The sequence below is a fragment of the Chiroxiphia lanceolata genome, chromosome 8, assembly GCF_009829145.1.
Source record: "Chiroxiphia lanceolata isolate bChiLan1 chromosome 8, bChiLan1.pri, whole genome shotgun sequence".
NCBI classification, from domain to species: domain Eukaryota; kingdom Metazoa; phylum Chordata; class Aves; order Passeriformes; family Pipridae; genus Chiroxiphia; species Chiroxiphia lanceolata.
In genome coordinates this window covers 3,203,936-3,227,772 of record NC_045644.1, presented here as the reverse complement: position 1 = coordinate 3,227,772, position 23,837 = coordinate 3,203,936, and positions in this window count along the sequence as shown.

Here is a 23,837-nt window from a genome sequence, read left to right as displayed (position 1 = left end):
TTTTCTCAGATTTGTGTGACAAGTTTCACTGGCTCTAATCAAATGTATTTATTTCCAGAGAACCTTTTCAAGAAAATTCTTTTGCAATGAGTTAACTTTGGTTGCTATCCTACACTTTTTCATATTTCATTGACTTGACTCTTAACAGATGGCTTTTAATGAATAATTACTCAGCAATGAAAAATATATTTTGCATTTAAAGAAAGCTTTATGAAGATTTACTAATCATTTTAGACACTGTATCTCATTTGTTTACAGTACATATCCCAACTGGAGCGTAATTATCAAAATTTGTATCTATATTTTACTGTCTAAATTGAAGGAAATAAACCAGAGTTGAAGTAACTAATTGTCAGTGTTACCCAACAATTTGTGTTGAAGGATTAATCAGTGTGAAGAGTAAGTGTGCTTAAAATATTCTCAGCTTTTTTAGATGCTGAGGAACAATATTTGTGAGTGCTTTCCTCTTATGTGGATGCTTCACTACAGAGCACTACAATCTACACCACCCACTAAGTACCTGCTGAACTGTGCCAGTATATCTGAAGTGTCACTGTCATTTTTCAGTGCAAGAAAAGAGTGGATGGAAGAAAAAAAAGAGACTTTTAGGATACTGTAAGGCATGATGCCCCTCACTGTACAGCACTGTGGGCTTATTGACAGGATGAGCCTTGTCCCTTTCCCTCGAGCCTGTGGAAAACATCCAGCTGGTTGCTTTGGTCATAAAATCACAGAATGGTTTCAGTTGGAAGGAACCTTAAAACCCATCTAGTTCCAACCCCCTGCCATGGGCAGGGACACCTTCCACTGTCCCAGGTTGCTCCAAGCCATGTCCAACCTGGCTTTGGACACTTCCAGGGATGGGGCAGCCACAGCTTCTCTGGGCAACCTGTGCCAGGGCCTCCCCACCCTCACAGTAACAAATTTCTTATCAATATCTAATCTGAACCTACTCTCTGTCAATGTGAAGCCATTCCCCCTTGTCCTGGCACTCCAGGTCCTTGGAAATAGTCTCTTTCCATCTTTCTTGTGGGCTCCCTTGAACAACTGGAAGGCTGCAATTAGATCACCCTGAAGCCCTCTCTTTTCCGGGATAACCAATCCCAGTTCTCCCAGCCTTTCCTCTTAGGAGAGGTGCTCCATCCCTGACCTGTATGGTTTGTTTAAACCTCATGGTCAGTACCTGGATTTTTCCCAGATTTGGGAACAATGTTTTCCCACACCTGATGGATGTCTTTACACTCACACAAACACCAACCCCTTATCCCTCAAGAGACCCTCAGTCCTTCCTTTCCCTTTTTTGGGTCTCTCATCACACTTTCTCCCATATGAATTGTTATTAATGTTGAACTTTCAACTGGTGAAGAAGAGCCAGCAAATCCTGACAATATTGTGTTTGTCACAGAGTTCAGCACTGAGCAGAGTCACAAATTAGTGTCCTTGCTCTGTCATCCCATGATGCAGTGGCCCCAGAAGGAATCAGCAGTGGTATGAGGAGCTGCAGGAGATGCTGATTTTATGGGACTGTGAGGCAGGATCAGATTTCACAGTCCTTGTCTGATCTCATGTCTCAGCTTCTGTCACTCAGGGTTTTCCATTCTACTCATCTTTTCCCCTTTCCTTAAAATGAGCTCTTATAAAGAACAGTATCCTGTTTGGATTTAAAGAAAATATATTAAAAAAGAGCTTTTACTTAAAAAGGAAAAAAAAATCAAAAGGAATACAAAAACCTCAACTGACACCCTGGGGCACTGCCTGGTGTAATTTACTTTTTGCTTTATTTTGTCTATCTATTCCCTATGTCTTTCTTTGCTTCCACGTTCCGAAACATTATTATGTTAAAGCTTTTCTATCCAGTGTAACTTATCTTAAGCACCCCTAGGGTTTGGTGTTCTGTCTATACTCTCCAGGTATTTTTCAGCTCTAGAAGCCAATTGTGGAAGAATAGGACTAATATCTAGGTCACTTCAGCTATGGACAGGAACATTTTAGGCAAATAAGTGAAATTACAGGTTAACCCCTCGCTAGTCCTTTATTTCTACTAACTACCTGAGGTGGGTTGGAAGGACTGAAGGTTATATCCTCTTTTTTAAAAAGCAGATATTGTATCTGATCAAAGAGCTGTTAGAATAAATACTACAAGCATGTTATTTTAGCAAAAGTACCAAAGAAAAAGAACTCGCATTGTTGCTGTTCTTAATGTGTTGCTGATATTCTACATGACATCCAAAAGCACTTTTAAAAGGTCATTTAGCACATTAAATAAATGTAACTGGATGAATGTCTGTAGCAAGAAACCTGAACAAACCCAGCATCATGTTCTAAATAGCAGTAACCTCTTGCTCCCTGGTTATAAAATGAATTTAAATAGAATGCAGGGACAGATAGAATTTGCTTCCTGTGGTCTGCTATACCCCTATTTATTGTTTTTAAAGTCCCCTAAAATGTGCTAAGGAATAAATAAAAAGCTTAAAGATAATAAAGGTAAAGATGTTGGTGTAACATCAGATGAGATGTAGCACCTGGGCACACATAAAAAAATACAGTGTATGTCTGGAATGACAATAACAGTCTCCCTAATATAATATTACTCCAAATACAGAAATGCAGATTAAATGAGCCACAAATGTGACATTTCTCAAAGGCTCCAGGAATGCACTGTTTCCCAGTAAAACCATAATTTTCTCAGAATATGAACTCAGGAGAATTCAAAAATTCCAGAATTCCCTGAAAAATGACCAAGAGATGTGCTCCAACTGTGCACCAGCCACCAGCCATGGACGTCACTGGTTAATCACAGGCTTGAGGAAGCTGCCACCAGCAAAGTGATGCCCAGGAGGGAGTGTCCCCAAAGGAAGGCATCAGACTGCCCAAAGTGCAGAAGTTAGTGCTGTTGGGCTCTTCTTCCCTCATTCTCTTCTTTCCCATGGCAGGGAGCATGGTGGGATTCTTGGGATGTCCCATGCAGGGCCAGGAGTTGGACTTGGTGATCTTTGTGTGTCCTTCTCAGCTCAGGATATTCTATGATTCCCACAGAAGGATACTTTTACATCCTTCCACTCCTAGAAGACCAAAGTCCTATTTTTGACCTCAGTTACCACAGTGTAAAACATGGAAAACTGATGAAGTCCCTTTTAAAGGACGTGTCTGAAACACTCTTGAGGTCAGTGTCCTTGTAACTGCCTGCAGGTTATTCCCAAGAAGTGGGAATAGTGTTAGGAAAACACTGTGCTCCACTCAGCTCCTATAACACAACAAAGGACAAGTATTATGTGACATCGAGTAAGATCACTCAATACAAGCAAAATAAGTCCTGTGTTTGTAGTAAAAGTTTATGATGTACTGGGTAAAAAATACCTTTTTTTTTTTATTTATTAGCTGCTGCTTGTGGCTGAAAACATGTGCAATAGGAATGGTGTCACAGGACAACTAGGGATAGAGTAAGCCAGAGAGATCTAGATTGATTCAGATGGCTTTGGATATGGAAATAAGAGGGGAGATGTGGTAATTGTAAGTGGTAAAAAACTGCCTGTTGCCCCGGTTGCTCTTTCAGTGACAAGTCACTTGAGGGAGGAAATCTAACAGTTCGTGGCATTCTGCCCACAGGGAGCAACTTCTGGAGACTGGAAAATGTCAGCCCCTACAAAGGAATCGTTAACTCTTCTCCGGGAGGGAGGAGTGTTAATTGCTAACGGAGAGCGGGGCTGTGAGCACACCTCTGAGTTAACAGCCCGTTTGCTAAGGGCTCTTCTGCCAGCCCTGCAAACCCGCAGCCTTTTCCCGGTGGTGGGTGGGAAGCAGTGCTGGATGTCACCCTGTCTGGCCCTGGGGAGGGTCAAACCCAGTCCCCAGCACCCTCCCAGGGGCAGACTCGGCCTCCAGCCCTGCCACACAGGGGCAAGCTCTGCATTTTGGTTAGGAGACTGAGGGGAGAGGTGTCAGTGCCACCAGCTGAAATGAGATGCCCACAGAAGTATTGGATGGGTACTGATGGCTTTAGCCAGGCACGGGCATTTTTCCCCTTCCAGATTCATCCCACTTGGTGTTCATTAGCTCCATATTCTTGTGTGACAGGCTAGGTTATGGAGAGAGAGCACAAAAATGGACAAACCTAGAGGAAAGTGTCCCTGCCCATGGCAAGGGGAGTGGAAGAAGATGGTCCTTAAAGTCCCTTCCAACCCAAACCATTCTGTGATGTGATATGATTCCATGAAACTGTATTCCAGGCTGATCTAACTCACACAAAGGATGGAAAAGCTCTTTTTGGCCTCAGACCACAGAGATGGCTTACAAAGCCCTTGCTTGCTGTCCTGGTTCTTCAAGAATACATAGAGAAAAAAATGTAGAAAAAGGCTGTGATTTGCTGCTCATACTTGTGGCAAGCCACAGACTTCAGTGTGCAAGATCAACTACGTCAGGCTTGTGTGGTTTTGAAATCCAGATAATAACCCAACAAAAGCCATGAAAGCAACTCTGAAAGTGATGTGATTTCATTGTCCCATGATGACTTTGTGAGAGTGCAACCCTTATGTACAGGTGAACAAAAAAATTGGTTATCCTTTGTGAGGAGAACTCTGGCAAAACCACCCTGCAGCCAGGCAGCTGAGGGGATATAGGAGAGGTTTTGGAGAGGTGTGTTAGTAACCTCCAAGTGATGTTGCTTTAAATCTTCCAGGCTAGAAATTTCTGCACAAAACTTCAGTTGTTTATATGTTCTCCTTCTTTACAAACACATTTTAAACAGAGGCACTCCAATTTTAAAGCCTTCTGTAATAACTTTATTATATGTGCTACAGAAGGGTGAGATTGCCCAAAACGAGCTGTGAATGATTTTATCTGGGCTGCAAGTGTCATAAGGTACATACAAAGTTATGAAGTATTGTATTACTGTTATCTGTCAGGAGCTTGATGCAGGATGAGATTTTATGGAAAATGGTGCTAACAGTGTGGTAATTGCCAAGTTAGATGAAAGGCTTGCTGCTGCTGAGGGCTGGCTGCAGTAGGAACAGAGGGGAAGACTGTCAGAGGAGCTGACAGGAATCAGACACACAAATCCCACCAAAATGTAGCGGATTTAGGCTGTCTGATTCTACCGAAGCTCCCATAAAAATCCCAACCTAAGCAGAGAGAGTGATGATGGAATTGTTACACTTGCAAGGTGCTTGTGACTTGGGGTTGGCCCAATTGTGGCAGTGGTGACCTGTGCAGGTGCTCCTCCTGAGCTCCCAGACGCTGATGGAAAAGTGGGCACTGCTGCTGTGAAAATGCCACAGGCAACAACCATTTCATTTCCTGCAGAGAGACCACTTCGGGGCAGGAAAGGATGATGTGTTATCTGAGCACAGGTATTATAACCCAGCCCCTGAAAGTGGCAGCAAGTGCTGTGGTTCAGAGAAAGCAAAGATCTTTAATGTCGAAGGCAGCATCTTCTTGCCTTGATTCTCCTTTACCTCTGTTTAAAGTGGGGAAATTACTATTATCACTGAGATTATTGAGGAAAAGTACTCAGAGGGCTGAGCTGTCATACAAAGACAGCACAGGAAAAAGGTCTTAAGCATCAGGAAATCCTCCAAACCAGAGGACATCTCAGCTGCCTGCCAGAGCTTCAGAGCAAGGGGAAAAGCCCCCTAATTGCAGGGGACAGCCCAGTAAATTGGTCCTTACCCCAGATAGCTAAACCTATTGACTTCCATGCCCATCCTAAGAAAGTCTCAGTGGTGCTTACCTTATTTTCTCACACTTTTACTCTGTTCCAGTTGTTCCTGTGTGCAAACAAGGCTGCCAGATAATACTTAACTACTCAAATATAGTCATCTAGTGTTATTCTCACCCCTCAGGGTGACTGAGACCTTCTCTGGGGCTGTGGTGGGGTGACAGCTCAGGTGGCATCAGAGAGAGAGTCCAGAAGGGCTGAAATAGCACAAGCACTTAGTTTGGGCACCCAAATTGCTCCCGTAGTTTGAAATTGTGCTGACAAAAAATAAGCCTGGTAATTTTTGCAAGAAGAAGCCTCTTGCTCAGTTACCAAGGCAATGCCAACCCCCCTGATAATCGTGGAAGCAAAGCAGTGTGAGAGTGGTGAAGCTACATGAGTCCATTAGTCAGGGAAGGGACAGATCTCTGTGCTCTTGAACGCTTCTCATGCATCACACAACTTGTCTTCCCCTCACACATGAGCCCTTATATCTCCTTCCACTTTCTTTTTGTTGTCTGGGGAGTCCACAGAAATCCAATATTAGTTTCTTTGTGCAGTAGTCAAATAAGACAGGTCTACTGTGGTGAGCAAGATCATAAGCAAATTTGTGAAGAACAAAGTGAAACCCACCAAACTGGGAATAAATCCCATCTAAAAGCACACATGGTGATGTTTTTTAAATCCATTAGATTGTTGAGTATAAGGCAGTGTGGTGATGATGACAGGTTTTTAAGAACACACTCTGCCAGCTGTTTCAGGATTGTATCCCAGCATTATTATTTAATAAGCTCCTTCAGCCAGAGTGTTCTCAAATAAATAAACCAACAGATTAAGGGCAAAAACAATTCCACTAAAAGGATGTGCTCTACTTGCTCTGGTCAGGTATTGCTAATAATAGAAGTATCATGAAGTGATTCAAACTGTAGCAGAAATGTTGGATGCTCGAGTGCACACTGCAGAGGACACCCAGCCCTACCAACACTGGAATCATGTCCTCTCAAATTAGAGGATTTGATTTAGTGGGGAAGGAAGGAAAAGCTGCCCAGCCCTGGGACACCCTCCCTGAGCAGCAGGGCTTTACCGGCACCGCAGTCCCCGTGCTGGGGGGAGAGAGCATTCCCTTGGAAAAATCACCTCTTCAAATGACAGGCACAATATTTATTCATCAGAAAATGTGCATTTAACAAGCTCATCTGGCTGCCCTCTGCTCTGGCAGCTTCGGGAAAGCCTTTCTTGCCTCGCACTCTGCTTTCTGGGGATGCCAGCCCCTCTCTCGCCACTGCTGGCTGTTTTCCACTTATTTGCTTACTCTTTTCCATCCCAGTTAGCTCTGCATAGCCTGGAGGGAGTGAACTAGATTTTCTTTCTGGGGCATCGTCAAAAGAAATGTTTACAGGATTGCAGACAATCACATCTGTGTAAATCTGGTGGCAGCACATGTGAGCTGCTGGGGCCTCCAGAGCTTCCACTTTCCCTGACAGCACAGGAAGAAAAGCATCCAATGCCCCCCACCCCAAGTCTGGGTCCAGCACACAGGCCTGGCCAGTCATCCTCACTTTCTCTCTGCTTGGAAACAAAAACACTTGAACTGAGACTATTTGGGGTTTTTAAATCCCAGGGTACGATTTAAATCGTGTTTCAAAACAATCTTCCTCTGAAACAATCTTCACCATCAGCCCCTCTCCATCAGCTGCCAGATTATCAATTGCCATATTAAAGAGAAGTCTGTAGTTACTTGGAGCAGATGTGTCAGTCAGAATATTAAAATATTCAAAGCAATATCCAGTTAACATGCATATTTCTTGAGGTAGAAATGATTTTTCCTATTTCATGAGGCACCAAATCCACTCTCAGCAATCAAACCGCACTGACAGAAATAGGACTTCCTTTTACATTGAACTCCTTGATTTCCAAACAAAGTTTTCCAAACAAAATCTCCCTTTGAACAGATATGGTGCCTAAAAACAGCTCAGCCAAATGCCATGATGGGTAGTGCCAGGCTGTCTCTGTACTGGAGCATCCACATGGAATCAACTCCTCTTTTCTGGAATTCCCACCTGAATTGGCCAAAGAAATAGGAATATGCAAAAGTAGAAACATTCACTCACATGTGTAGGTTTGAATCACATCAAAGCCTATGTTTTTATATATGCACCCCCGGGGTTCCATCAGAATTTTAATGAATTTGTCTTTCACAATGTTTTGCTTTTTTTCAGTAATAAGATAATGCCCATTTTATAACCATATTCCCAGTTCAAGTCCCATTCCTAGATCAATCCTTTCACTCCTGATCTACAAATGAAACCTCAAATATGGTCTCAAATACCCTCAAACAATCACTCCTCATACACCATAAAGTTACAGTTCTAGAAGAGATCTCAGGGGCCCACACAGCTCATCCCCCTGCCCTGCAGCCCCAGGAGCCCTTCTGACCAAACCCCCTGGCCAGTGAGACCCCCCATGTGCACTAACCAACCTGCACCAGTACATCACCAGTCTGCCCCCCAGCAATATTTGGTTTATTCTTTAAAGACCTCTGGCTAGTAAACCAGCAAGAGCTGATAACTGGAAAACATTTTTATTTAAAGTTTATTTAAGTTTATTTAAACTTTGCTGGTTTTTGGTTTATTTTTTATTGTTGTTTTCTTGTGGGGGTTTTTTTTTGTTTGGTTCTTTGGTTTTTTGGGTTTTTGTTTTTGTTTTTGTTTTTTTGGTTGGTTGGTTTTTTGGTTTGGTTTGGTTTTTTGGTTTGGTTTTTTGGTTTGGTTTTTTGGGTTGTTTTTTTTTTGTTGTTTTTGGGGGTTTTTTTTGGTTTTATGGTTTTTCTTTGGAGGGGGTCTTTTTTGGTTTGTTGGGGGTTTTTTGTTTGGTTTTTTTTGTTGTTTGGTTGGTTGGTTTGTTTTGTTTTTATTTTTATTTTTTTTACCTTTTTTTTTTCTTATTCACTGATATGTTGCTCTTTTGTTACTGGAATTTGTTGTGCCAGCCAAAGTGGAGATAGTGAAGGGTCTGGAGCATGAGTCTGATGAGAAGCAGCTGAGGGAGCTGGGGGGGCTCAACCTGGAGAAAAGGAGGCTCAGGGGGGACCTTCTCACTCTCTGCAACTCCCTGACAGGAGGGGAGAGTCGGGAGGGGTCGGGCTCTGCTCCCAGGGAACAAGGGACAGGATGAGAGGGAACAGCCTCAGGTTGTACCAGGGAAAATTTAGGTTGCATACCAGGGAAAATTTCTTCAAGGAAAAGATTGTCAGGTATTGGAACAGGCTGTCCAGGGCAGTGCTGGAGTCCCCATCCCTGGAGGAATTTAAAAGTCATGTAGATGTGGCACTTGGGGACACGGGTTAGTGGTGGGCTTGGCAGTGCTGGGGGAATGGGAGGCTTTTCCAACCTAAATGTTTCTGTGATTACAACTGACCCTCACTTATAGGGATTAATGTAAAAAGGCACTAAACATTGTTTTATAGCATAATTTATAGATTGCAGCAAAGACTCTGGTTGGTGCTGGGGGACTTGCTCAGCTTCCAGACAGTGCCAGCAAACTGCTTTCTCTTGTGGGGTAAAGCAAGTGGTTAGGGATTCACACACACCCACCCCAGACTGGTTAGATGTGCATTGACCCATCACACTGAGGAAGTGAATCACTAATCAGCATCAAAGGCAATAAGGTTCTGACCCCTGGAGAGATCTCCACCAAAGGCTGGTGAGGCAGATGCACCCACGGAGGGGAAGGGCAAGTCACAGGGCACCCCACCAGCACAGCCTCTGCATGTGGGATGTGTGAGACACCTGAGAACCGAGCAGCCAGATCATCTCACATGGGGGCAGACTGGAAGAGATATGGGAGTGAATCTGGCAGAAAATGAGACAAGTAAATATGTGATGGGAAGTGAAATTATTAGGTAGGAAAAGTAACTTTAGCAGACAAACTTTAGGCTTCACTAGGATTTGTGGCTCCACAGCATTCCCACCTTTCCCTTTTCTACTGGTAATACTCAACTAGTTGAATTTCTTCCCACCAAGATTTATTTTACTTCTAACTCAGATAGAGAGCAAGCATTTAGAAAGGGTTTCTTTCCACATGCTCAGCTTTAGAATGCAATTTCTCTTGCCCATAGTCTTACAGCTATGTTTTCTTTGTGTTTTGTTTTATTTATTGAAATTATGCAGGATTTTTTCCACCTATGCTTTATTGGAAGAGCAGCACTGCTCACTGAAAGGTTGTTTCCAATTTTACTGGAAAGGCTTTTCTGACTATTAGCTTTGGATTGGCAAATTTTCAGTAATTCGCACTCTCAGCAACACATTGGTATGAAAATTGGATTTGGGCAATGGGCACTCCCTGAGCTACTTTACTTTCAGTGTAATGACTTTAGCTAGAAGTTGAGCATACATCATGCTTCCATCCACTGCTTTTCTGCTCAGCATCAGCTCCACATTTGGGGTCTCAGTCTTTTAACCCTTATTCACGGGGAAATACCATCACTTGGATGATTTGCAGAGCTTGACAGTTTAAGCCTCCATTGAGAGACTCCTGTGAAAATTAAGGAATAATTTAATTGTGCTTAGACAAAACCATGACTCCATTTTTTTTCAAAGCATCCCGATTTCATTGGTATTCTTCTTTGATTTCTAGCCTGGCATTTTAATAATCTTAACATTTAAGTAGCTCCTGTTAAGACCTGAAGTAGCACTTAATGAAAAATCACAGAATGGTTTGGGGTGGAAGGGACCTTAAAGATCATCTTGTTCCACCCCCTGCCATGAAGAGGGACAACTTCCATTATCCCAGGTTGCTCCAAACCCCATCCAACCTGGCCTTGAACACTCCCAGGGATGGAGCAACCACAGCTTCTCTGGGCAACCTGTGCCAGGGCCTCACTATCCAAAAAAGGAGGAGGAGGAGAAGGAAGGATTACATTCCATGCATCAGCTCTCCTGGTTGGAATTGAAGATGATGGACATCAGGACCAAAGCTAATCCCTATATTTTCTTGTACTGACAAAGCTGCTCTCTTCCCAAGAAGGATTAAAAGTTTTATATTAAAAATAAAAATAATAGATACTACCCAAATGTCCCTGGCTGTGAGCTTAAATGCGATGCCAGTCTTTAAAGAAATAGAGTGTTAAAAATTGGCATTTAAATTGTTGCTGCTTATCCAAAGAGGGAAAAGAAAGGGGGAAAATAAAAAGGTTCTTCTTTTTCATCAAACCTTGTGGTTTTGCTGTGGGAAATCTGGTTTTATTGACAGGAAGTTCCTCTAACTGGTGGCAATTCTTGTCTGCCCGGGGCCAGTCTCTTGATGCAACACCAGGCACATTGAGGCAAAAACTGCAGTTTCCAAATTCTTTCTTTCACATCTTTCCTCTTCTCTAGGCCTGATCTATCAAATCACTCTGCCTTGCTTCCTGCTTTTGTAGTCATATGGGGGTATAGCTCCACAACATAAACCATGCAATGTTTTTGAGGATTTCCTTCTGTCCTCGTGTCCCAGATTTGTACCTCTTAAAAGTATCAATATATATGTGAAGGATGGTTTTGGATTAAAATAAAAAAAAAAAAAGGTAGAAAACGAATGGTGGATATTGATTTCAAAGTCTGAAAAGAGGGATAAATGTATAACACTTTTTCCATACCACCAAAGACCCCAGAATAAACCTCATCATGAATACCATGTCAGAACTAAAGGAAAGATCAGAGAGGTGTCTATCTGTCTTAGCTGAAGTCATTTAAAAGTGGTATTTACCTCCATAGCCAGCTGAAAGAAAGAAATTGCTGCAAATAACAATTTTTTCAGCTATCTCCTGCCTTCAGATGGGGTGACACTATTGATGCTAAAACCACAGAGCCTGAGGATCCAAGACAATTAGTTCAGATTTTCAGGTCTCTTACAGGAGTGAGATGTTTTCTTCCTTAGGATTAATTAGATTAATTAGTCTTTCTAGTCATCCCTCAGGAAATATTTGTTAGAAAAACAAAGAAAAGTAACTGTGTCCATTTCTGCAGCGAAGTTCTTCCCGTAAACAAATACACTTGCAAGTAACAGAACTTAATTACTTCTCCCAAATCCTCTGAAATCCTTGCTTTATCCTTCTGTGTAAAGACTCACAGCTTGCAATAATTTGCAAGAGCTCTGAAGACCTAATTTTGCACACCCCAATTAATAATATTCTAGAGAGACAGCAGATATAAACAGTTTTTCTAAATTAATACTTATGCTTCTGTTCAAGCTTTTAATCAAAGAAGACAGCATGACACCTCCAGAGGCTTGTATGCCATTGTGTTGTCAGTAACTTTATACTGTCCTAGTCAAAATGTATTTTATTCCCTTATTCTCATGATGTTTTCACTTCCTTACAAATTGCTTCTAGTTATTAGTTTTGCCTGTGGTTGGTCTTCAGTTTGGGAGAATGATTTGGATTCGGAACGGGGTTTTATCTTATGTAGGTTTTTTCATCACTGCTGTAAATTATTTTTATTAAGTATCTATTTTGTGTGGATTTCTGGGATGAAATGCCTTCCTTATTTATATCCCTGTAGATACTGTTACACCCATCAGGGTCCCAGGAAGCTGTGGGTCCTCCAGGACTTTTGATACGTGTGTATGAGTCGAGAAGACACATTTTCTCAGAAGTCTTCCTCCGATTTTCGTGATATTCATTGGACAACTCACACATCCCGGGGGTGCATGTGCTGGTAGACGGTGGCTGCAATCAAGTAATTTTGTTTCTCATTAGGACAACACTTTGTCATCAACCTACCCATGACAGCAGAAGCCATACTGCAGGATACACCATTCCTCACAGCTTGAGGCCAACAGCCTTTCCAAAGGAAGAAATATCTCCCCAGTTTGGATTCCCAGAAACCTGAGGAATGGTACTTCAGAAGGCACTGATTTTAGCAGGGGAATGGCTGAAATCATGGTAAGCACTGCCAAATTTGAAAGATTCCTGGCTCAGAAGATTTTGCAATCTATTCAGGGGCAGAGATGAAGATTTTTGAGGAAACCCTGGCCAAAAAAATAAAAACGCTTTGCCGTATCAGTGATCAGAAATAGGAACCCTTGGTACTGCATTCAGGAACTTCACCAAGATCTAATGATCTTGCTTCTCACCAACCTTGCTTTCCACTTCATGAGGACATTTTGGACACACACTGGTCCTCAGTGTGTTTGAGGGTTGTCATTAGAACATCTTGTTTTGTTTCTCTTTATGTATACACAGGCATTTATATATATAAATATCCACAGAAGTACAATACCAGCTGTGTGCAGTTTGTAAAAACATCTGTGTCTGCTTACCTGGATAAAGCCAACATTTTCCTCCAAGCTACCTTTTTCCTCCCAGCTAAGTAAGTCCTCCTACAGAGCCTTTATCTGAATATCTGTACCAGTGACTTTTTTTGTTTATGTCACCATTTTTAGAAAACAGAAACTCTGATAAACTCTTGTATCACTATGTAATTTCCTGACTATTTTCCCAGAAAAGATTTCTGAAAGCTCCCTGGGAGCAAAGGTGGCAGGGAAATAAAAACAACGTGTACAATTGGACTTCTCAGTAAGGAATTATTATTGGGAGTCCCCAGAAGATGCTGAAGTTTTAGGCACTCACTGCTCTGTCCCACTTGTGTGCTGGGGACTCTGCCTTGTGTTTCCAGTTCCCAACTGGGCCAGCGCAGCTCAGTGGGAGACAGGAGGCAATAACCACCCTGACTGTGGTCCAGGAATGTACCTGGGAGCCCAGGAATGTGGGGTCACTGATGTCCTCAGAGCAGCAGTGAATGGTCTGTGAGTTGTTTCACATCACCAAATGGGGTCTGGGCCATGCGTTTGTGCAGCGTCTTTATTAAATTAGAGGAGCCGCTGCCCTCCAGCCCTCTTTTGGCTGGAGATTCCCACTTCAAACTCTCTGGACAAGAGCCCAGCTCATCCATATGTCATGCAGACTTCTGGGGAACAAGTGATATTCTCCCTGTCTTCCTAGTTCCAAGCCTGGAAGAGCAGTAAGCTGTGATTTGCACAACTCACTGCAGCTCTGGTCCTTTACGTTCGACTCCAGAGGAGTTGTGGCACGTACAGACCAGCATTCCAGGGATCTGGCATGGTCTGGAGTGCTGACTTTAACACATACTCCTTCATGGATATTGCAGAATATCACATCTCTGCTTTCCCCTTCCATGGAACAACCACAACCTCATTCCCAGGAGTAAAGACCCTGCAAGGGTGGTTCATGGAAACCCACATAGATCCAGGCTGCAAATACTTCTAGTACTCAAATTTCTGGTTTATCTGTACAGCACAGTGTGGTCATCTGATTCCAGTAAGTTTGTGGCCAGCCAAAAATTGTCAAAGGTAAAAAAGATGGTTGTCTGCATTTGGTTTACTTTTTTCTTCCTTGCCTACAGCACTGAGTTCTGCTGTGCAAGTGGACGGATTCCTCATATCTTTGAATATCCAAAATGCAAAGCAGGAAAAATGTCTTGATGGTAGGGGAATTTTTTAGACTTGAAAGCAGAAAAACAACTGCCCTTAAAAAAAATTACCAAGTGTACATAAAGGGTGGGCCAAAAAGACTGTCCTGGTTCTTCTGCTTCATCTCACAGAGTCAAACACACAATGAGTCTATCAAAGAAATATGTAGATGCTACAGCCATGATATTTGTGCTGTGAAGCTTAAATGTCTTTCTTACCCAAGAAAAATGTCAGAGGCATATAGAAATAAATTATTTTCTTCATGTTCTGGGCAGCTGCAGCTATGAATTGCTCTTCTGGAATTCTCCCCTCTTGAAAAGTTGCTAAAAGATTTGAGGAAAAAAAAATAGTAAGATGGTGATTTTTATTTTTTGGAGGTAGATTAATTAATTCTGTTTAAATTAGCCTGAGCTGTTTGCATATGGCTGGTTATTATTTTCTCCTAAATACATTATAAAATTAATTTTGACAGGTGCTAGTGGGTGATGCACAAAGAGGCTGCTTTTTTTCTGAGGAGGTACTGCTTTTCTGGACTAAGCAGAAGAATATTTGGCCCAGAGGAATGGAAACCTACTCCCAACCCCACCACTTGCTTGCTTTCTGAATGAATGGGTCTATTTTCATGCCCATTTATGAACTTGGTGTATAGCAACTCCTCCTTATGTGTTGGAAATATTTGGCTTTTTACTCTTCCAGATTTCCCTGTAAGAAAGACACATGTAAAGGTTATGGTTTGATGGCTGGAATTAATTTTCTCCCAATTTTGCAACCACCACAGCTCATCCTAATATTGATACCACGAGGAGAGTTTCATTTCATGTTGCTGTAGAAGAGGGTGAAGGGCACAGATATCCACGAGAAAACACCTGGTGGCACAAGCTGCACCACTCTTGGCATCATTTTGTTGAAGGACCTTTCCTTTCCAGCACAAAGAGAAATGAAAGAACTTAAAAACTTTGCCTTCCAACTTCCAAGGAAGTTTTCTACTCGCTTGCTCTCTCTCAGCAGTGTCTGTAACAATACAAGGTTGTCTTCTTGCTGCCCTTGAATTTGAAGTGTGAGGAGAGTTCAAATGCACACAGGCACTTACTTTGGATTTTATCCTGCTATTGCCTTTCCCAACAGCAAGATAAAAATCAAAACAGGAAATAGATGAAAAGATTAAAAATTAAAAGGAAAAGGAAAACACTAAATAAGCTGTGCAGCCTTCCCATACCTAAAGGTGCTACAAAAAGCTGGAGAGAGACTTTTTACAAGAGCATGGAGTGAGAGGACAAGGAGGAATGGCTTCAAACTGAAAGAGAGCAGGGTTAGATTAGATGTTAGGAAACAAATTCTTCCCTGTGAGAGTGGTGAGGCCCTGGCACAGGTTGCCCAGAGAAGCTGTGGCTGCCCCTGGATCCCTGGAAATGTCCAAGGCCAGGTTGGACAGGGCTTGGAGCAACCTGGGCTAGTGGAAGGTGTCCCTGCCCATGGCAGGGGGATTGGAACAAAATGGTCTTTAAGGTCCTATCCCACCCAACCCAGTTTATAATTCTATGATTCCACAATTCCTGTTATTTTAAAATAATACAGTGATCCATAAATGTGGCCCTGGTTCGTGAGGAAACTACATATTTTCACTGACGTATACTAATAAAATTTAAAAAAAAAATTGAATTAAAGGCATTTGAGAGCTAAAAAAGCAAGAATTTTTTTGGGGAACATGAGAATAATTTGTCTTCAATTTATAATAATGATGGATACATGTTTTCCCTGAAGAAAAGTAAATTATGAGGACAAAAAAGAAGCTAACAGCCTTCTTGAATGCAGTATAACACAGAGGGAAGCTAAATCATTGCTGGTAATACCTCACTTTTCCACAACAATTAAGCCATCATAAGGAATATATTATTATTGAGCACAGGGATGAGTAAGCAATAAGAAATGTCTGGAAAGATCAGTATCTTAAAGGTTGCTTGCCTTGTCCCTTCCCTGCTGATCCCAGCATCTACAGGTTCCCATGCACAAGGAAATTATTCCATGGGCACAGTTACATGAGTCAAGATTATGGCTGAACCTTCAAAGAAAACAGAAATTACTACTTTTTTTTTTTTCCTTGTTTTTCGTTTCTTGAAAATTTTGGACTATAAACATTTAAGGTAAGAAACTGATATTCTTCTTCTGTTTAAAAAAACAGCTGCCTCTGGGAGTGGTTAAACCTTCTTTTCACTGATTTATTTTTGAATGAAATATATAAAGAATGACAAACCTTCCTAAATGTTTGTTTGTTAAAAAAAAAAAATTAAAAAAGAGAGCAAATAATCAAAGACAAACTATCTACTCCAAAAGTTAAAGATTAGAGTGTGGATGCTGTTGGGACATATTGGTGCCCTGGGATGGGTGATTTTACTCCAGGGATGGCAGGAGCTGCAGAGGAACCATCCCAGAGACTGTCACAGCCTCTCTGGGTCTTCACCACAAACCCTGGCACATCACTGCAAATATTTCCAGACAAGAAACCCAGCACAGCAAAAAGAGTGAACTGAAACACCTGAAATGTCATCGACTTGGATTGTTTTATTTCATTTTTACAGCACAAACCTGCTTCTGCAAGGCATAAATACAGTGTATTTATGTGCATTAAACCAACCAACACCTCTGCTGCAGCTGGAATGGTTCATTCTGGCTAATTACCCAGCTGATGAGATCAATGGGTCGATGGAACTGAGATATCACAACCCAATTTAATTATTTTGATTGTAGTGCTTTAATAGAACTGAATAGCATTTCAATTCGTGTGTGGAAAAGTCTCGTGCAGAAGTTTATAATTAAGCAGCCATTGTTCTCTATTGCTTGAGAACTGCCATATGTTTCTTTCTCTAACTATTGCAAATCTGGCTGTGTTGGATTTTTCCACATAGGCTCAAGTCCCCTGGGATTAGTCCACTTCTCTCTACAACTAATTTTTAAGCCACTGAGGGACTCCAAACGCCTGAGGGAACGAGCTATCCTCAATAAGGTTTAATTTTATTTAATTTCATATTTAAAGCATCCCTGACCTTTTTCAACATGCACATGATAAAAATACTTTCACACATGGATATATCAAATGACTTGTCCACCTAGGTTTGCTAATAAAGCTGCACTGCTCTGTTCCTGCTGGCCCCTGGCTGTATTAGCTGTCTGCTTGCCTTATTTGCAAGTTATAAATAGCCAAGGACTGCATACTCACTGTCTGGTTGCATTGAACAAACTGTGATTTTAATTCTCTCCAACAAGGCTGTCTCCTGACACAGGTCTGTCCTGAATGCTCAGTCTTACCTGTTTTACTTTATTTTTTTGTGGTTCTTACATGACTGGGATATTCTTAAGCCAAATTCCCCAGCTGTAAAATATTCCAACAATTAACAGAGCCACTTAAGGACATTTTTATACTGCTAATAAGCTGTTTGTTGCAAAGAAACCCTCCACATCTTTTGTTATGTTCTGATTTGATGACATTTTATGCTCATATTGCACAAATAAAAGGCACCAGAGTTTCTGAGCTGGTCTTCCTGGCTTAGCAAGTACCAAGAAGTCATGAAATCCTCTCAAGGCCCTGCTGTACTAATTTCCTGAAACCAAAGGAACAGGCACTTGTTTCCAAAAGTTTTCCAGCCTCAGGACAGAAGTGTTTTACAGGTGAACTAAGGCAGAGAGAACCCAAGGCTGGACTCAGTACAGGGTTAAATTACCTAGAGAAGGATTTAGGTGGAATTCAGTACCTAAATCTAAAACTGCAAGCTGAAAACCCTCTGCTCCCAGAGCTCATATGGGACCTGGGCATCTCCCTGTGGGATCAGGAATATCTCTGGGGTGGTGGGTGCAGAGAGCTGCATCTCTCCCTGGTTTCTCAGCATCCCTGTTTCTGCTGAAGCTCAGTGAGTGCTGCTGTGCTGTAAGGCAGGGCTGGAGCTCACCTGACACTGTGACACCATCGGGTCACACCACTCTGTGAGTCTGAGGAAAAGATCACTCCACTGTTTTAACAGCAGTAAAGTCCAGGGATCCCAGTGGGCAGCAGTAATTGCCAAAGCAACATGCAGGGAAGCCCAAAAGGCTGCCTCTCCTACACCCTCATTTCAGGAAATTATGTTGAAATGACTCAATGCTGGCATCCTCTTAAAAAAGAGAATGAGTTCCCTAAACCCTTATTCTGTTTACCTGGTTCCCAGGTGAGTCACCTGGTCCCCATTAGCTTCCTGAAAAATGTGCAAGAGGTACTCAAGGATTTTTCTTGCAAAGACTTGCTTGGGAAAGCTGATCCTTGGATGCTAAATCCAAAATCGAGACGGTAATGCCTTCTATCCCTCAGAGGATTGCCCTCTTAAAGAAGTTCATAGGATCATGGAATACCCTGGGTTGGAAGGGATCTACAAGGATCATCCAGTCCAACACTTGGCCCTGCACAGGACACTCCAACAATCCCACCATGTGCCTGAGGGTGTTGTCCAAACTATTCTGTCATCTCTGTCAGCCTTGGGGCTGTGATCCTCTTCCCTGGGGAGCCTGTTCAGTGCCCAACCACCCTCTGGGGGAAGAACCTTCCCCTAATATCCAACAAAAACTTCCCCTAACAAAGCTTCATGCTATTCCTTCGGGTCCTGTCGCTGATCATAAGAGAGAAGTTGATACCCCCGAGCTCCATCCTGCAAATCCTGAGCTGCTCGAGTTCAACAGGACCTGGGCAGGCTCAGGGTTCTCCTCTGAGTGGGATATCCCACCCCAGAGGACTAATAGGACTGAAAGCAAACCACAGAAGTGCAGATATCTCCAGAGTAAATTATTGGCATGATTAGTGTGTGACATGAGATAGAATGAGCACTTTCCTCAAAGAAATTACAGCCTCTGGGGAAATAATTTACAATGGCCATGATGAGTAATATCTCACTCCATGACTCCTTGACTTCCACCTTCCCTTCCCCTGCAGTTACAGTGAGGGTGAGAGAGATCAGCTGAAAATTGCCACGTGTTTATACTGGCAGGAACTGCTGCTGGTTTTATCTTTTTTATTAAGGCTTGTGTGGCATCTGTACCTTGTTCATCCATGCTGCCAGCAACTTCACTCAGAGCATCTCCATGAAAGCTTTCCCATGTATTTGTGCACTTGACTGCAATCACAACTCATGAATATTTCCAGGATAGGACATATGCTGAGTACAAGAGAGATCTGTTGCACTCCAAAATTGCTTCACACATGGACATCAATAAAAATTGTGAATAATTGAGACTTTTGACTGTGTAAAGAAACTATCCCCTGATTTTTGGGGTGAAAATTTATAGGAATGGTGCCATCTGCAAAGGTCTTTTTGTGTCCTCATATACTGCAACATCCAGCCCATCCAATGACACAGCAGGTTATAGTCCTTACTAATGTGTTTTACTTCTTCATTTCAAGCATTATGTCCTCATGTCGTTGTGTTAACATGAAAATAGACTTTGTTTTTCTCAGAGGTATTAATGGAAAAGTAAAGTTCGCCGCTTCTTCCCCTTCCATTCAATCCTAGAGTCACAGAATGGTTTGGGTTGGATGGAACCTTAAAGACCATTTCATTCCACCCCTGCCTCGGGCAGGGACACCTTCCACTAGACCAGGTTGCTCCAAACCCCATCCAACCTTTTCTTATTTTATGCTATTTGCTATTTCCTTCTGCAGTTGTCAGTCTGTAATTTGATGCATTCCTCAGAAATAATGGTGTCAGATGTCATTTCTTGTGGCCAGTTGCTTTCATTTTCCCTGATGCAAATTGCTTCAGACAATTTACATTTATGCAGCAGTGTGAAGAAGTAATTTCCATTTTCATACCCTTGTTCACTTTATTATTTTTTTTTTCTGCTGTGCTTGTTGTCTTCATCTCTGAAAAAATAGAGCAGAACTTCCATTAAGTATGGGTCTCATATGGATTATCCCCAAGCTCTAAAATAACTTTTCTGCACAATAATCCAACTCCTTTCTTTTTCATAGTTACCTACCATAACAAGCTTTTCCTATTTGTATTAAAATCCTTCCCAAAACCTTTTAAAAAAATTTACTTCTGTCACTTCTCATTTTATGCCCTTCCTTAATGACATGTAGCATGCAGACACTTTTCTGATTATTCTTTTGTTTTTCCATTCCTTATGAGCTATGGGTTTTTTTCCCCAATATTGCTTTCTAACACATTTAATCCTCTGGTTAGATATTGTGTCTCATCCAGCATGTTCTGCCACTTTTTTTTCTAAATTAATTCAGCTGCAGGAAACTTGTGCACCTTTGATTTAAAAACTCGTTAAAATCATGAGATTATTGTGTTTATTTTCAGCAACTTGCTTATTGCAGCTTACCCTCCAGAAAATAAAAACATTCAAACTTTCAGCTCAACCTTTTGACATTTACTTAGAGGCAGCTTTGATCAAAACATATTGTGTTTTACATATTTAATATTTTTTTAACCATCTATTCCAGGTTTGCCTAAGGAATTCTGAGCCTTGCACACCACAGTACACATCAATGAGATGCCCATAGCACAGAAAACTTCCCTTTACTACCATGCTGAAATACTGATCTGGATTTCCTCAGGCTTTGAGACAAACCCAGAGAAACCTCCTTGCCTTTAGTCCCCCCAAGCACCTATATTATTATTATTATTATTATTATTATTGTTGTTGTTGTTGTTGTTGTTGTTGTTGCTTTATTATGATTATAATAATAATTCCCCTTAATTTTCAGCTTCTTAGTTTGTTGATCAATGCCCATAAAAGCAGCACCTGTGCTGCTTCTGGAAATGCAGTTTATCATCATTCAGCTCCATTTGTTGCTGCTTCCTAAGCTACAAAACCAGGATGCTGGGCCATATAAATGAGCATTGGCCTGCACACAGTTTGCATTTCATCTTTGATAATCAAAGGCTTGATTTCTCACCCACATTTTTCACAGGATGCACCATCACTGTGTAATTTCTTTTTCACGTGATTTACAGCGCTCTCTGAATTTAGGTAACTTAGTAGGTTTCACAAGAAGCTCGGCTTACACGGTCAATATGATCAGACTAAATGGTTGTGTACACTTTATAATACCTTTCATGTAAGGAGTACCAGTAATTTACCTGCTGGCCTACCCAGGAGCCTCTGGAATGGATAGGGACAATCAGGAAGAAAAGTAGGGACACGCTGTTTAAGGACCTTGGAGTGGAATTCACACAGGGATCTCCTCTGGAGCTTATCAGACACTAATATTTAATACTATATTTATTTCTGGCTCAGGCTTCCACTGGTGTGAGGTTCTTCATCCACAGTTGTTCACACAAGCAAGTTTTCTGCCTCAAGACTCCATTCCTGTCTCCCCTGCTGTTTTTCTGGGAAGACCTGGACAAGCCATATTTTCTTTTCCTTTTTCCACCATTCGTCTGTACAGTTTTGGAAATGAAGCTGGGACAGTCTCATGGCAGGGTGTTGGAACTGGGTGATCTCTGAGGTCCCTTCCAACCCAGGCCATTCCACGGTTCTGTGATTAAGGGAGATCCTCTGTTATTCCCACACATTGGAAGCTGCTTGCTACCCACCTTTTACCTGCAGAGAAAAGCAAAATAAAAGTCCACATGACACATTTGGACAGCTGGATTCAGGGAGAGTTTCCCAGGGCTGGAAACTGGTCAACACAAGCATGAGATGGGATCACAGGTGTGTGTGTGTTGAAGCCCCACAGCCCCTGGGACAGCCCTCAAAGAGCACACAGCAAGGGCTGCAACTCAGAGACTGCCAAGGCCAGAGAGGACCTTACACCATCCCCAGCAACAACAGTCCTGATGCTGATTAACACCCAAAATAGCAGAGAGTGCTTGCAAATGTCCAAGTAGATTCGGAAAAGATACAGAGTAATGATTAATAACAGAGAAAATAATCAGCCTATGACTGTCTGGATTAATTGACATTCCTTTAAATAACAGAGATGCCAGAACTCATTGCTCTAATCACTTTTCTTTCAGCAGATATGAAATCAGGGAGGACATATATGAGAAAACAAATACTGCTACCAGAGATAAAACCTATAAGTTACAGTGACGGACAAGACTCCCCTCTCAGCACATCAGGTTTGGGGCTGCAAAGCTGCTCTGACCATTACCTATTGTGGCTGAGTAGAGAAAAACACAGGAGGTTAATACATGAAGGCATCTATCCCGTTTAATGTGGTTTTCATGTGCCCGTGGCAAACATCACACTGGAGAAGGGAATGGACACTCCAGATTAGAAGCAAAATCTGAGCATTCCTATAGAAAAGAGCCACACTCTGGCCTGTTGCTTTTGTTTTGTAGCAGTTTCTCTTCTTAGCTCATCCTTTGCTGGATCTCAAAATCCTATTTTTTGTAAAAACAGTCTTTTCTTTTTCATATGTTACTTGCAAAAAGAGACTTTCATTGATGTTTCAGGCTGGGTATTCCTTATTTTCTGCCCTGTAGAAACCCACTGCAGACATTTCACCTGCAGAGGTGGGGACACATTTGTGCAGCCAGAGGACAAGGTGTGTCTAAAACGTGCCTCAAATCTTCCAACTGATCTTGACAGCACATTGTTAGCTTTAACAATTGATCTAATTAAGAAAACTGTAAATGGTAAATTACTTAATCAGAAAGCTGCTTGGTACAGATAACCACTTAAGGGAAAGACGTGAAAGATCCTCTGTGCTACAGTGGATTTCACTGATAGCCTGTGTAGGTAATGGATGCTCAATTGCTTTGGTCCACTATTTCTGGGGGAAGAAAAAAACCCACACATATTACTATTACAAAAAAAAAAATGCCATGCCTTTTTTTAGGATTGAATGTTAGGGGTTTTCTTTTTCGTTTTGAAACTCTCAGTCCAAATTAGGAGAATCAAGGAGCAGACAAATGAGGTATGGCTTGAATTTTTGAGTAAACAAGAAAAGGCTTGGGATTTTGGGGGGAAAAAAAAAAAGTGTTACCAGCAAGTCTGAATAAAGAAGAAAGTAAAAAATTATGTTCATAACCAAGTCTGGAAAATAAGGAGATAAAATTTGAGGAATATACTGGCACTGCAAGAATGAAGTTGCATCACATCCACAGAGCTGGAAAGGCAGGATCTGTAGTGTGGGGTGTGTTTCTGCACTGGGGGTTGGTAGGGCAGTTGTGAGCTGACACTGTTTGATCACATCTCCTGCTGGACCTACAGCCCTCACCTCTGCCACCATCAGTTACTTGCCTCTGGTGCTGAATTCCCAAGGAAAGCCTTCAGTCTGCCACTAAAAGTGGGATCTGGATAATTTTAGCTGTACATTCCTCGTAGTTCCCAGCTCTCTGACTTTTTACACGGGTGTATATTTATGGTCTCAGCCACTCAGTTCTAAAATATTTAAATTCTCTGCTCTTCTCTTCTGCTGGAATTTGCTGGAGAATTTCCTAATGCTGAGAAATCCCCCTCAGCATATTTTAGGCATCACAAGTAATCACAGGAACATTCATATGGTTATACCTCTTTCAATTAACCTCCTCTACCAAAGAAATAACTGCACAGAAGCAATAAAGAGCAAAAAAAACCTAAGAGACTGCAACCCCAGAAACACAGTACTTGCTGTAGGGTGAATTACTGTAAATCATCTACAAAATGAGAGCAGTTGCCATGATTTTTTATGAATTCATAGTGAAGTACAAAATACATTAAA